We start from the raw sequence: 13024 nt of genomic DNA, 5'->3' as shown, positions 1-13024 counted from the left end.
TAAAAGGTATAGTGGTTTCCCTCGGGAACGGAACTGTGTAGCGCGCGCATATTGTGGGTGGCCTAGGTAAAAAAAGGTGAAACCAAGAGCCAGTCGGGGACGAACTACCAAACTGTGAACTGCCATGTAACAATTGCATATTGTGCTGGTCCCGAGAGAGGTTTTTTCTGCTACTTTGCAATGCCTCGGATGGATGGATAAATATCTGGAACTATTCTGGAATTTGAATCTATCATCGCTACCAAGAAATGACAGAGTCCAGCAATTCTACCTGCAATTCCACCTACCAACATGCAGTCGCCACCTCATTGCGCAATCACTGTAATGGAGCATTACAGTAATGTACAGTGAAGGATCAGCTTGATGGATGTGTTAGTGTGCTCAAATATAAGGAAATTTATAACTGAATTTATGTACCTACCTTGATTTTTCTCCTTATCATAACACCTCTCACGTTCCTCTCCGTTTGAACTAAAGTGACTTCTGAGTGTCCTTACTGAAAGAACATTAAAGCCCAGTGTTTTGGTAATTGATGCCTCGTGGACATAGTAAAAAGAAAGTTAATGTTAATGTGGCAAGAGAGTGAGTTAATGATGCTTGCTGAAAATTATTTTCCTAGTAAAACTGCTTATTAATGTGTTGTTGCCAAGTTCAAATTAAAAGTTCTTCGGATTGAGGCTTATAAAGTTTTACTTAGTAAATGATCACACTACTGCCTGTTGTAAATCGCAAAAGGTGAGTCAGTATCTTACATATATGTTAATTTTGTCTCTGACTGTAGTAAAAGTGGAAAACTGCAGTTGTGAAACGTTATATGCTCATGTTTGCTAAGTGTTTGTCTCTTTTGTGTGGAAGAAGTGCATATTAATAGTATAACAGGATCCACAGTTTGTCTATTGCATTAATGTTCGGTAACAAGTAACGGAAAGACCATTAATTATGAAAACCATAATTTCTTTATTCAAATGATAGTGGGAAGCAACCTGTTAGTGGATTCTAATTAACTTTCATTTTAAATTGTAAAGTATTTAACTGAGAGACACTTAAGTTGTATCCAATTAATGATTCTGCAGTGAATAGTAATAATAACGTTATAAAGACAATTTAGTTTGTGTAAGCCCTGAAAGTAATAGTGTGTTTCGGTATCTGTTATAATTTTGCAAATAGTTTGTGCTGCTCTAACAGTTAGTTTCTATCTTACCGTAAACATATGTATGTGTCAGAGTTCATTACACTTGTGTGTGACAAATTGTAGGTTGTGTTTATCCATTAAAGTTACTTATAACTATTTTCTTGAACGAGGATGTTAATCATTCTCTTGCCTAGTTAGGCTGGTAACTGATTCTTTATCCGTAAAACAGGGCAGATAGGCAAAATTTTGTTTGTTACTGTTTAAATATTTACGTAATTCTGACTTTCATTTCCGATAAGCCACCTCCGTTAGGTACAACACGGTCAACATAACAAAATTCCTCTCAGAGGGTAACACTGCTCTGTTGCTTTATACCATAATTGCTTTAATAAGATTTATATCACGACCTGATTACAACTTTAAGGTTATGATACAGCAGTAGCAGACGGTAGTGTTATAAGCCATGGGTCGTAACACAACTGGAATGTAACGTCCGTTGTTCAAAGTGCTGTGGATGTGATTAAGAACTGACCAAGATGTGTAACCAGTGGCACCCCATACCATCACGCCGGTTGATACGCCAGTATGGCGATGACGAATACAAGCTTCCAATGTGCGTTCAACACAATGTCGCCAAACACGGATGCGAGCATCGTGATGCTATAAACATAACCTGGATTCATGCGAAAAAATGACGTTTTGCCATTCGTGCACCTAGGTTCGTCGTTGTGTACACCATCTCAGGCGCTCCTGTCTGTGATGCAACGTCGAGGGTAACTGCAGCCATGGTCTCCGAGCTGATGGTCTATGCTGCTGCAAACGTCATCGAACTGTTCGTGCAGATGGTTGTTGTCCTTCAAACGTCCCCATCTGTCGACTCAGGGATCGAGACGTGGCTACACGATCCGTTACCGCCATACGGATAAGTTGCCTGTCATCTTGGCTGCTAGTTATTTGAGGCCGTTGGGATCCAGCACGGCGTTCCGTATTACCCTCCTGAACTCACCAATTCCATATTCTGCTAACAGTCATTGGATCTCGACCAACGCGTGCAGCAATGTCGCGATACGATAAACCGCAATCGTGATAGGCTATAATCCGAACTTTATCAAAGTCGGAAATGAGATGGTACGCATTTCTCCTCCTTAATGAGGCATCACAACACGTTTCACCAGGCAACGCCGGTCAACTTCTGTTTGTGTATGAGAAATCGGTTGTAGGTGTCGCCACCGGCGCCAACCTTGTGTGAATGCTCTGAAAGGCTAATCATTTTCATATGACAGCATCGTCTTCCAGTCGTAGCACGTCGTCTTCGTGTTGTAGTAAATTTAATGGCCAGTAGTGTATCACCTCTAGGAATCCACCAGAGAACGTCCCAAGTCATCTACATCTAGAAAGATATTCCGAAAGCAGCCTTACAATGCCTGACAGAGGATACCTTGTACCACTACAAGTCATTTCCTTTCCTGTTCCACTCGCAGTTAGATCTAGTGCAAAATGACTGTCACTATGTCTGCGTATTAGCCCTAATGTCTCGTATCTTATTGTCGTGGTCCTTACGTGATAGTAGATTAGCTCGAGAGTTAACCTCAAATGCCGGTTCTTTAAACTTTCTCAATACTGTTTCTCGAAAAGAACGTCGCCTTCCCTCCAGGGATTCTCATTTGAGTTCCCGAAGCATCTCACTTAGGTGTTGTTCGAACCTACCGGGAACAAATCTAGCAGCCCGCCTCTGAACTGCTTCGATGTCTTCTTTCAATCCGACTTGCTACCGATCGCAGACATTTGAGCAGTACTCGAGAACAGGTCGCGCTAGCGTCGTATATGCGTCACGTTTACTGGTGAGATTCTCCCAATAACCCGAAATCGACATTCGCCTTCCCTACTACAGTTTTCACATACTCGTTCCATTTCATATCGCTTTGGGAGGCAACGCCCAGATATTTACTTGAATGTGTCAAGTAAGACACAACGAACACTTTATCCAAACATTACAGGCTTGTTCTTCCTATCCATCCACATTTTTCCACTTTTAGAGATAGCTATTATTCATCACACCTACTACGAGGGTTGGAACTTTAATAGTGGCAACTATTTTTTTACAGCTTGTACAAAATAGATACGTGTTTCGAAGTTTTACTGACCTAGAAAGTAGTCACCAGCATTGTGTATAACACATTGTCAGCGATGTGGAAGTCGTAGGATACTCTTAGCAGTGCTAATTGTGGTGATAGTTCGAGCGGCGCGGTCTATTGCCCGACGAATTTGGAACAGTTCTGAAGCGAATGCCTCAAGTGTTTCCTATAGTTTAGGCATCGAGTTGAGCTAACGAGGGCTTAAGTCATGGTAGTGCAGTAGGTGGTATAGCACTTGACAGAACCATCAGCCCAACAAATCAGTAACAGCTTACTGCATACGTGCTTGAGCATTGTCCTGAAAAACGATGGTCACGTCCTGCAGAGAGTGTCATCACTTCTGTCTCTAAGCTGGTTGTAGGTTGTGTTCCTAAAATGAACAGCATAGAGACAGAACTGATGACACTTTCTTCAGGACCTGACCATTATTTGCAGGACAATGCTCAAGTACGTACAGTGCAAGCTGTTACTGATTTGTTTGATTGATGGGGGTGTTAAGTGCTATACCACCTCCTGACTTAAGCCCGCGTGAGTTCAACTCGGTTTCTGAACTCAAGTAAATACTTCGTGGCATTCGCTTCAGAACTGCTACAAATTCATCGGGCAATAGACCGCGCTGCTCGAACTGTCACCACAACTGACAATGCTAAGAATATCCTACGAGTTCCACATCGCTGCAAATGAGTTATACACAATGCTGGTGACTACTTTAAAGGTCTGTAAAACTTTGAAACACTTGTCTATTTTTTACGACTTGTAAGTATATAGTTGACTCTAATAAAGTTCCAACCCTCGTAGAAATTTTGTCTAAGTCGTCTTGTACCTTTCTACACACACTCAACTTCGACAACTTACCGTATACCACTGCTCCATCAGCAAATGAGCGCAGATTGCTGCCAGTCCTGTGTTCCAAAAACATTTATGTATATAGTAGACAACAGTGGTCCTATCGCACGACATCCTTGCCTCCGATGAACACTCGTCGTCAAAGACAACATACATTTTTTTTTTTTAAATATGAAGTTTCCCAGCCACTCACATATCTGTAAACGTATTCCATATGTTTGTTCTTTCGATGACAGCCTTCAGTGTAGCACCGTGTCAAATACTTTCCGAAAATCTAGAATTGTGGTATCTGCTTGTTTCCCTTCGTCCATAGTTCGCAGTATACCATGTGAGACAAGGACAAGCTAAGTTTCACTGGAGCGATGCTTCCTAAAACCATGCTGATCCGTAGACATAAGCTCCTCAGTCTCGAGTCTGGATGTACCGTCCAGTCGCATGGTCACACGTCCTACCCACTTCCATTTTCTTTCACTACAGTGATTATTACGTCTTCTGCTCCCATGTCCCAAACATATTTATTTGTTTTCTTGTCGCTCTTCTGCAGTCTCAACAAGCATCTATATTCCACACTGAACAGCCAGTTGTTCATAAATAATTTGTGAATAGCCCACATCCACCATTTTTTTTTCTCCCTAGTAGAGTATTTCCAAGTTTACAACATATATGCTTTTCATTTCAAACAGACAGTTCAAACATATACAAACTTTTCATTAAATCAGTAATCACTAGTGACGTAAAGAAAATGGCTGAATAGTTGAACATCAGAGAACATACTTAGAATACATAAAATAATACACTACAGACAAATACTAAAACAACAACATCAAATAACTGTAATAGTTTTACAGTGACGTGTTCAGACAGACTATTGAGGCCACGGGGGAAATTCTGCTGCCTGCTCGCTGGTGTGGGGCCCTCGTTCGCACAATGGCCACGCCTTTTCTACCACAGGTCTCCCCCCGTTGAAGGCGTGGGCTTTTCCCCTGTACTGCCTTTCTCCCGGCCACCTTAGTTCACCTACCACGCATTTCGCTCTTAGGAGTTCCCATTTCGTTTAGCCCTCCACAATACCTGCCGATTTAGGAAACTGCGGTCAAGAACCACAGCGCGCTTTGCACCTGGGTGTAGCTTTACGGCTTTCGTTCACATTAGATGGCCAAGTCCTTGGTAATGCATGAGTCTATCTGCATTTAATAGTATCCGATTCATACTTCACCCGCATTCAAATAACCGTTTAAGGAACACTGTGAACTCTATTCGATTTAATGTTCCAAAGAGCCTGGGAGACTCAAGGTAACTGTTTATGGCGCAGTAATCTTGTAAGTTGAAAGTCGCTCGGGGTTGTGAGGTGCATGTACTAGTCATCTTCAGTATTATTTACTGATAATACAACCACGTAATCTCAGCGCCTCAGTTTAACTAACAAAATAGGGAAATACAGTATTTCTTCCTCTCACTACGAACATACAAAGCATGAACTGTATATCTTACATTAAAAGTAAACTCCATATAAACGTTGATACTTTAAATAAATGTTGCTTTGACACTAAAATGAAAGTAATTTTGTAAATCAACTAATTAATTACACAAGCTGGCAAATAATAGTAATAAAAGGAGGTCAGGACACTATCTCTTAAATAAAATATAAATAGGAAATGAAAACATCCAAAATGTATGGATAACTGTGAAAATCGAAACTAAAAGCAGCATGAAATAACCAGTTTCAACAGCACAGAAGAAAAGGCCTATACGACACTGGAATGTGGGGAAAAGTACGCTCATTCATCAAATGCAAAACACTTCGCCAATGCATTAAATATAACTGAAGTTAAACAGTTAAACCTGTCTACATTTACATTTACGTATACACTCCGCCAGTCATGTTGCGGTGGGGAGCGAAGAGTACTTTATATGCCACTGTCACATCCCTCGTTTCCCATTTTAGTCGTGAGTATTTCACGGGAAGAGCCACTGCATGTAAGCCAACGTGAGGGCTCGAATCTCTCTGATTATATCTTCATGGCCTTATCACGAGATTTATGTAGGAGGAAGTATTATATTTGTTGACGCTTATAGCAAGGTACGCTCTTGGAACTTTAACGACAAATCACATTTCGATGCTCTTCCGCTACCACTGTAGTCGGATGAGAATCTCCGTTTCGAGCTTATTAAATGAACCTGTAACAAAACGTGCTGCATTTTTTTAACTTCTTTATTTTCTCTGTCAGTCTTATCTCATACAGATCCCATACTGACGAGCAATATTCGAGTACTTGTGGGAGGAGAGTTTTGTTGATCTATCTGACAGATGGCCATATAGCATTTAAATGGAAATTAAAAGAATTTCTTCTTCCTTCTACTCATTCGATGAATTTTTGGATATAGTCAGTAGATAATTCCCCCCCCCCCCCCCCCCCACCACCAAGAAAGTTAAGTGTCATCTAATATTTTGTGTAAAGTAATATCTTGTATAGACACCTTTTACTGTCCTGACACGTTCCACATCATTACCAACTGTCGTATTCATGATCTATGGAACTAGCACTAATGTAATTAGGATCTAATCTAACCTGAGTACATTTCTGAGGATTCTTGCAATGACTCTCAGTCTGACATCTGCCTTTCCTGCGAAATAGTTTAACATAGTCGTTCCAATTTAAATCGGCTGGTTCAAATGGCTCTGAGCACTATGGGACTTAACATCTGAGTTCACCAGTTCCCTAGAACTCAGAACTACTTAAACCTAACTAACCTAAGGACGTAACACACATCTATGCCCGAGGCAGGATTCGAACCTGCGACCGTAGCGGTCGCGCAGTTCCAGACTGTAGCGCCTAGAACCGCTCGGCCACTCCCACTTTGAATCGCTCCGTACTCATGCTCCTCGATATTTTATGGAGGTAACTGTTTCCAGTGATTGTTTCGCAGTCGAATTATCATACAATAATGGGGATTTCTGTCAGTGTATTTGCCATACATTACATTTGTTCCTGTTGAGGGTCAATTTCCACTCCATGCATCTAAAGTCGATAGTCTGCAGCTCATTCTGCATTTCGCTACAATTTTCTAGCGTTGCGACTTCTCTGTATACAACTGAATCACCCACGGATAGCCTTAGGGAACTTACGACGTTGTCTGTATAACTGGGTTGGTACTTTAGCAGTGGCAACTATTTGTTTATAGCTCGTACAAAATAGATACGTGTTTAAAAGTTTTACTGACCTCCAAAGTAGTCACCTGCATTGTGTATAACCCGTTCCCAGGAAGTCGTAGGATACTCTTAGCAGTTCTGAAGTGAATGCCGTGAAGTGTTTCCTTCAGTTTAGAAATCGAGTTGAACATAAGAGGACTTAAGTCAGAGGGAGTGCAATAGGTGGTGTAGCACTTAGCAGCCCAGTCAGTCAAACAAATCAGTAACAGCATGCACTGTACGTGCTTGAGCGGTGTCGTGAAAAATGATGGTCAGGTCCTGCAGAAAGTGGCACCACTTCTGTCTCTATGCTGTTCATTTTTGGAGCAAAACCTACGAGCAACTTACTTCTCCAACGTCAGTTAGGTTACAAGACGCTTGTGAGGAACGGTGTCGAAAGCCTTCTGGAAATCTAAAAATATGGAATCAATTTGACATACCTGTCGATAGAACTTATTACTTCATGAGTATAAAGAGATAGTTGTGTTTCACAAGAACGCTATTTTCTTAAACCGTGCTGCCTATGTGTCAGTAAATCGTTTTCTCCGAGGTACTAAATAATTTTCGAATACAGTATATGTTCCAAAGGCCTACTGCAAATCGACGTTAGTGATATAGGCCTGCAATTCAGCGGATTACTCCTGCTTCCCTTTTCGGTTATTGGTTTGACTTGAGCAATTTTCCAGTCTTTAGGTACGAATCTTTCTGTGAGCGAGTGGTTTTATATAATTGCTAAGTATGGAGCTATTTTATCAGTATACCCTGAGAGGAACCTGACTGGTATACAATCTGGACCGGAGGCCTTGCCTTTATTAAGTGATTTAAACTGCTTCGTTACTCCGAGGATATCTACTTCTATGTTTCTCACCTTGCCAGTTGTTCTTGATTGGAATAAAGGAGTATTTACTTCTTTTTCTTTGGTGATGGAGTTTCGTAAAACCGTGTTTAATAACTCTGCTTAAGTGGCATTGTCATCAGTGATTTCATCGTTGTTATCGCGCAGTGAAGGTATTGATTCCGTCTAGCCACTAGTGTGCTTTATGTATGACCAGAATCTCAGATTTCGAGAAAGAATTATGTTGTGAAAATTATCAAAAGCATCTCGCATTGAAGTACGCGCCCTATTTCGAACTTCTGAAAAACTTTGTCAATATTAAGGATTTTGCGTTCTTTTAAATTTGGCATCCTTTTTTCGTTGCTTCTGCAACAACTATCTGACCCATTTTGTGTACCATGGGGGATCAGTACCATCACTTACTAGTTTATATGCTATATATATATATATATATATATATATATATATATATATATATATATATATATCTCAAATGCTGTCGATACTATCTCTTTGAAAACATTTCACAACTTTTCTGCACTTAAATGATCAGATCGGAAGGAGTGAATACTATCTTTTAAAAAGTCGTTAAGAGCACTTTTATCAGCTTTTTTTAAACATATATACTTCGCGTTTCTATTTGACTGTTGTAGGTGTTGCGGTATTCAGCCTAGTAGCAAGTGCCTTGTGGTCGCTAATCCCTGTATTCGTCACAATAGTCACTATTTGTCCAGGATTATTTGTTGCCAAAAGGTCAAGTATGCTTTCGCAACGATTTACGCTCCGTGTGGGCTCATGAACTAAATGTTCAAAATAATTTTCTGAGAAAGCATTCATTACAATTTCGGATGGCGTTTTATGCCTGCCGCCTGAATTAAACGTATAATTTTTGCAGCATGTCGAGGGTAGATTAAAGTCTCCACCGAATATAATTGTATGATCGGGGTACTTATTTGAAGTGAGACTCAAGTTTTCTTTAAACTGTTCAGCAACTATGTATTCTAAGTCGGGGGTCGGTCAAACGATCCAATTAATAGTTTAGTCCGATTGTCAGGTATAACCTCTACCCATACTATTTCACACGAACTATCTACTTCAATTTCGCCACAGGGCAAACTACCTCTGACAGCAATAAATACTCCACCACAGACTGTATTTAGTCTATCCTTTCTGAACACTATTAGATCGTTTGAAAAAAATTCGCCTGAACTTATTTGCGGCTTTAGCCAGCTCTCTGTACCTACAACTATTTGAGCTCCAGTGCTTTCTATTAGGGCTTGGAGCTCTGATTCTTTCCCAACACCGCTACGACAGTTTACAACTACAATACCAATCGTTTCTACAACTACCTTAGTGTGTTTTTCATGCCCAATTTTAGGCGGACGTCCCTTCTGTTGTTCCCTGAGACCCTCTAACCTAAAAAACCGCCCAGCCCCTCCACATAGCCCCCGCTACCCTTGTAGCCGCCTCCTGTGTGTAGACTACACACTTGGCTTGGGCTTGGGCCCCACGTTTATCTGTTCCTGGCACATAAAGGGAAATGAAAACTTAGTAGTCATGGGGGACTGAAAGCTGGGCTAGGGGAAGGGTGGCTTAAGAATATGGGCTTGGACCTAGCATGAGAGAGGAGAATGACTAATTGAACTCTGCAACAAATTTCAGTGAGCAGTAGCAAATATTTTGTTCAGTATTCATAAGAGGAGAAGATATAATTGGAAAAGGTTGAGAGTTACGAGAAGATATCAGAATACATCATGCTCAGAGAGCGATTCACAAATGAAATATTGGATTTTAAGGTTTACTCAGAAGCAAATACAGACTCTAATCTCAATTTAGTAGTGATGAAGTATAGAAAGAGGCAGCGGCTTTGCCGCAGTGGCTACACCGGCTCCAGTGAGATTACCGAAGTTAAGCGCATGTCGGGTGCGTTCGGCACCTGTATGGGTGACCATCAAGGCCGCCTTGCGCTGTTGCCATTTCTCGGGGTGCACTCAGCCTAGTGATGCCAATTGAGGAGCTACTCGACCGAATAGTAGCGGCTTCGGTCAATACCATCATAACGACGAGGAGAGCGGTGTGCTGACCCCACGCCCCTCCTATCCGCATCCACCACTGAGGATGACATGGCGGTCGGATGGTCCCGATGGGCCACTTGTGTCCTATAGACGGAGTGGTGGAAGAATAGAATGAAGCTAAGGGACTTCTGCCACTTATCTTTCAGAACTGTGTCAAGTTCAGGTAATGACGATGGAGGTGTATAGCGGTCACGTGACCTCCTCTCCTAAGCAGATCACAAAGGCTCAATAAACTGAGGTTTGGAGCCTGTGGTGGTCAGGGCTGGGGTGACAATTCGTCCCCGTGCTCACAAAACCAGTGCTGGACGATGCGAACTGTTTGAACAGGGGCCCCATCGTCTTGTAATTCAGAAAGACCATTGAGGACCAACTATTGTACTATGGGATGGACCTGATCAGTCGAAACGGTGACAAAATCGTTGGCAATAATGTGATTTTTCAGAGTACCAGTGGGGCCCCATGGAATATTATAATATGGAGAAGTCTTCTGAAGTAAGAGTGATTTCAGATGTACTGCAGTGGAGTGTCGTAGGACCTTTGCTATTCACAGTATACATAAATGACCTTGTGGATAACATCGGAAGTTCACTGTAACAATGGAAAATTGCCCTGAAATGCAGGACGATCTGCAGCGAATTGACGCATGGTGCACGGAATGGCAACTGAATGTCAATGTAGACAAGTCTAATGTGATGCGATTACATAGAAAGAAAGATCCCTTATCATTTAGCTACAATATAGCAGGTCAGCAACTGGAAGCAGTTAATTCCATAAATTATCTGGGAGTAGGCATTTAAAATGGAATGATCATATAAAGCTGATCGTCGGTAAAGCAGATGCCAAAATGAGATTAATTGGAAGAATCCTAAGGAAATGCAATCTGAAAACAAAGGAAGTAGTTTGCAATACGCTTGTTCGCCCACTGTTTGAATACTGCTCTCGAATGTGGAATCCATAACAGATAGGGTTGATAGAAGAGATAGAGAAGATACAACGGAGAGCAGCTCGCTTCGTTACAGGATCATTTAGTAATCGCGAAATCGTTATGGTGGTGATAGATAAACTGCAGGGGAAGACTCTGCAGGAGCGACGCTCAGTAGCTCGGTACGGGCTTTTTTTGAAGTTTCGAGAACATGCCTTCACCGAGGAGTCAAGCAGTATATTGCTCCCTCCTACTATATATCGCGAAGAGACCTTGAGGATAAAATCAGAGGGATTAGAACCAACACAGAGGCATACCGACAATCTTTCATTCCACGAACAATACGAGACTGGACTAGAAGGGAGAACCATAGAGGTACTCAAGGTACCCTCCGCCACACACCGTCATGTGGCTTGCTGAGGATGGATGTAGATGTAGATGGCTGCCCAAATAATCACCGAATCTCAGCATGTCCACCATTGTAACGTAAACTTGGCAAGAAGTCGGAAACAGTATGAAACAAGCCTCATTCGAATCAAATTACTTCCTTCCATTGCTCCGTATCCCTGGTCTTATGGCATGGGTCCCACGTTTTTCTGTTAGAGGCATTTCCATATCTGATAAGTGATTCCACCTCACCCTGCAATTCCTAGCCTACTGACTCCCATCGTGCTATTTTGGTGCTGACAGGTATGTGAGTGCGACATTCAGTTTCGAAGACACATTTACAGTTGTCGTGCTCTTGTTTTTCCTCACAATCTCTCAATCTCTCCAACATCGTCTGACACCATCACTCAACACATACTTTTCTCAACGTTTTATCACTGCATATGATGTTAACCCGGTTTCCCTGCATACAGCATAAATCTTCAATATGGGCCCCCTTGAAAGACCAAATACTTCGGCAACAATTGTAACGGAAGCACAAACCACACGAGCACCAACAATTTGTCCACCTTCGAATTCATGTAGTTCCGACACAGTGAAATTGTAACTACACGCCCGCATCTCGTGGTCGTGCGGTAGCGTTCTCGCTTCCCACGCCCGGGCTCCCGGGTACGATTCCCGGCGGGGTCAGGGATTTTCTCTGCCTCGTGGTGGCTGGGTGTTGTGTGCTGTCCTTAGGTTAGTTAGGTTTCAGTAGTTCTATGTTCTAGGGGACTGATGACCATAGATGTTAAGTCCCATAGTGCTCAGAGCCATTTGAACCATTTTTTGTAACTGCACAGAACTTTTTACTCACCGTGACTGACACTTGCAACGTACTGAGAACACTGCGCAGGTGACATTCTTAAAAAAAATGGCTCTGAGCAGGTTTCAAACCTGCGACCGTAGCGGTCGCGCGGTTGCAGACTGTAGCGCCTAGAATCGCTCGGCCACCATGGCCGGCTGCCATTCCTAGTCAAGTACAGTAGCGCAACCTGTAGGATTGGCTTTTACCTTCAAGCATGCACTTTTCGCTGTGTTTCCTTAATTTTGTTCAGCTGATGTTGCTGTACTGCCACTTAGAGAGAGAGGGATAAAGAAAAAAGGACAAAAAGGCAAATTTCTGTGCTGTGGGTGGACTGTTCACTTAGATTACTGGAGTTAGAGTGTTCGAATCCGGGTCTTTTCATTCTTTCTTTTCTAAACTGTAGATTACGTGATTTGACATCTCACCTCTTAATCGTTATATAGCAGTTACAGTAAGATTTATATGAAACATTTGAAATTAATTTGTGCTGAATCATCGATGGGAGTACAACAGCTTTATTATGCTTCTTTCCAAGACACAATTTGTCTATTAAACGGATACTATGTCCTCTTACACGCTTGTGTGCAGCGAGCTATCTGGGTTAACAGAAGCAGGGGTCGACCGAGAAGAAGAGTTATGGAGTTGTTTTTCGTTC

Source organism: Schistocerca gregaria, chromosome 6 (assembly GCF_023897955.1).
Source record: "Schistocerca gregaria isolate iqSchGreg1 chromosome 6, iqSchGreg1.2, whole genome shotgun sequence".
In the NCBI taxonomy this organism is placed as follows: Eukaryota; Metazoa; Arthropoda; class Insecta; order Orthoptera; family Acrididae; genus Schistocerca; species Schistocerca gregaria.
The sequence above is the reverse complement of the archived record's forward strand: the minus strand, read 5'-3'. Positions refer to the sequence as shown.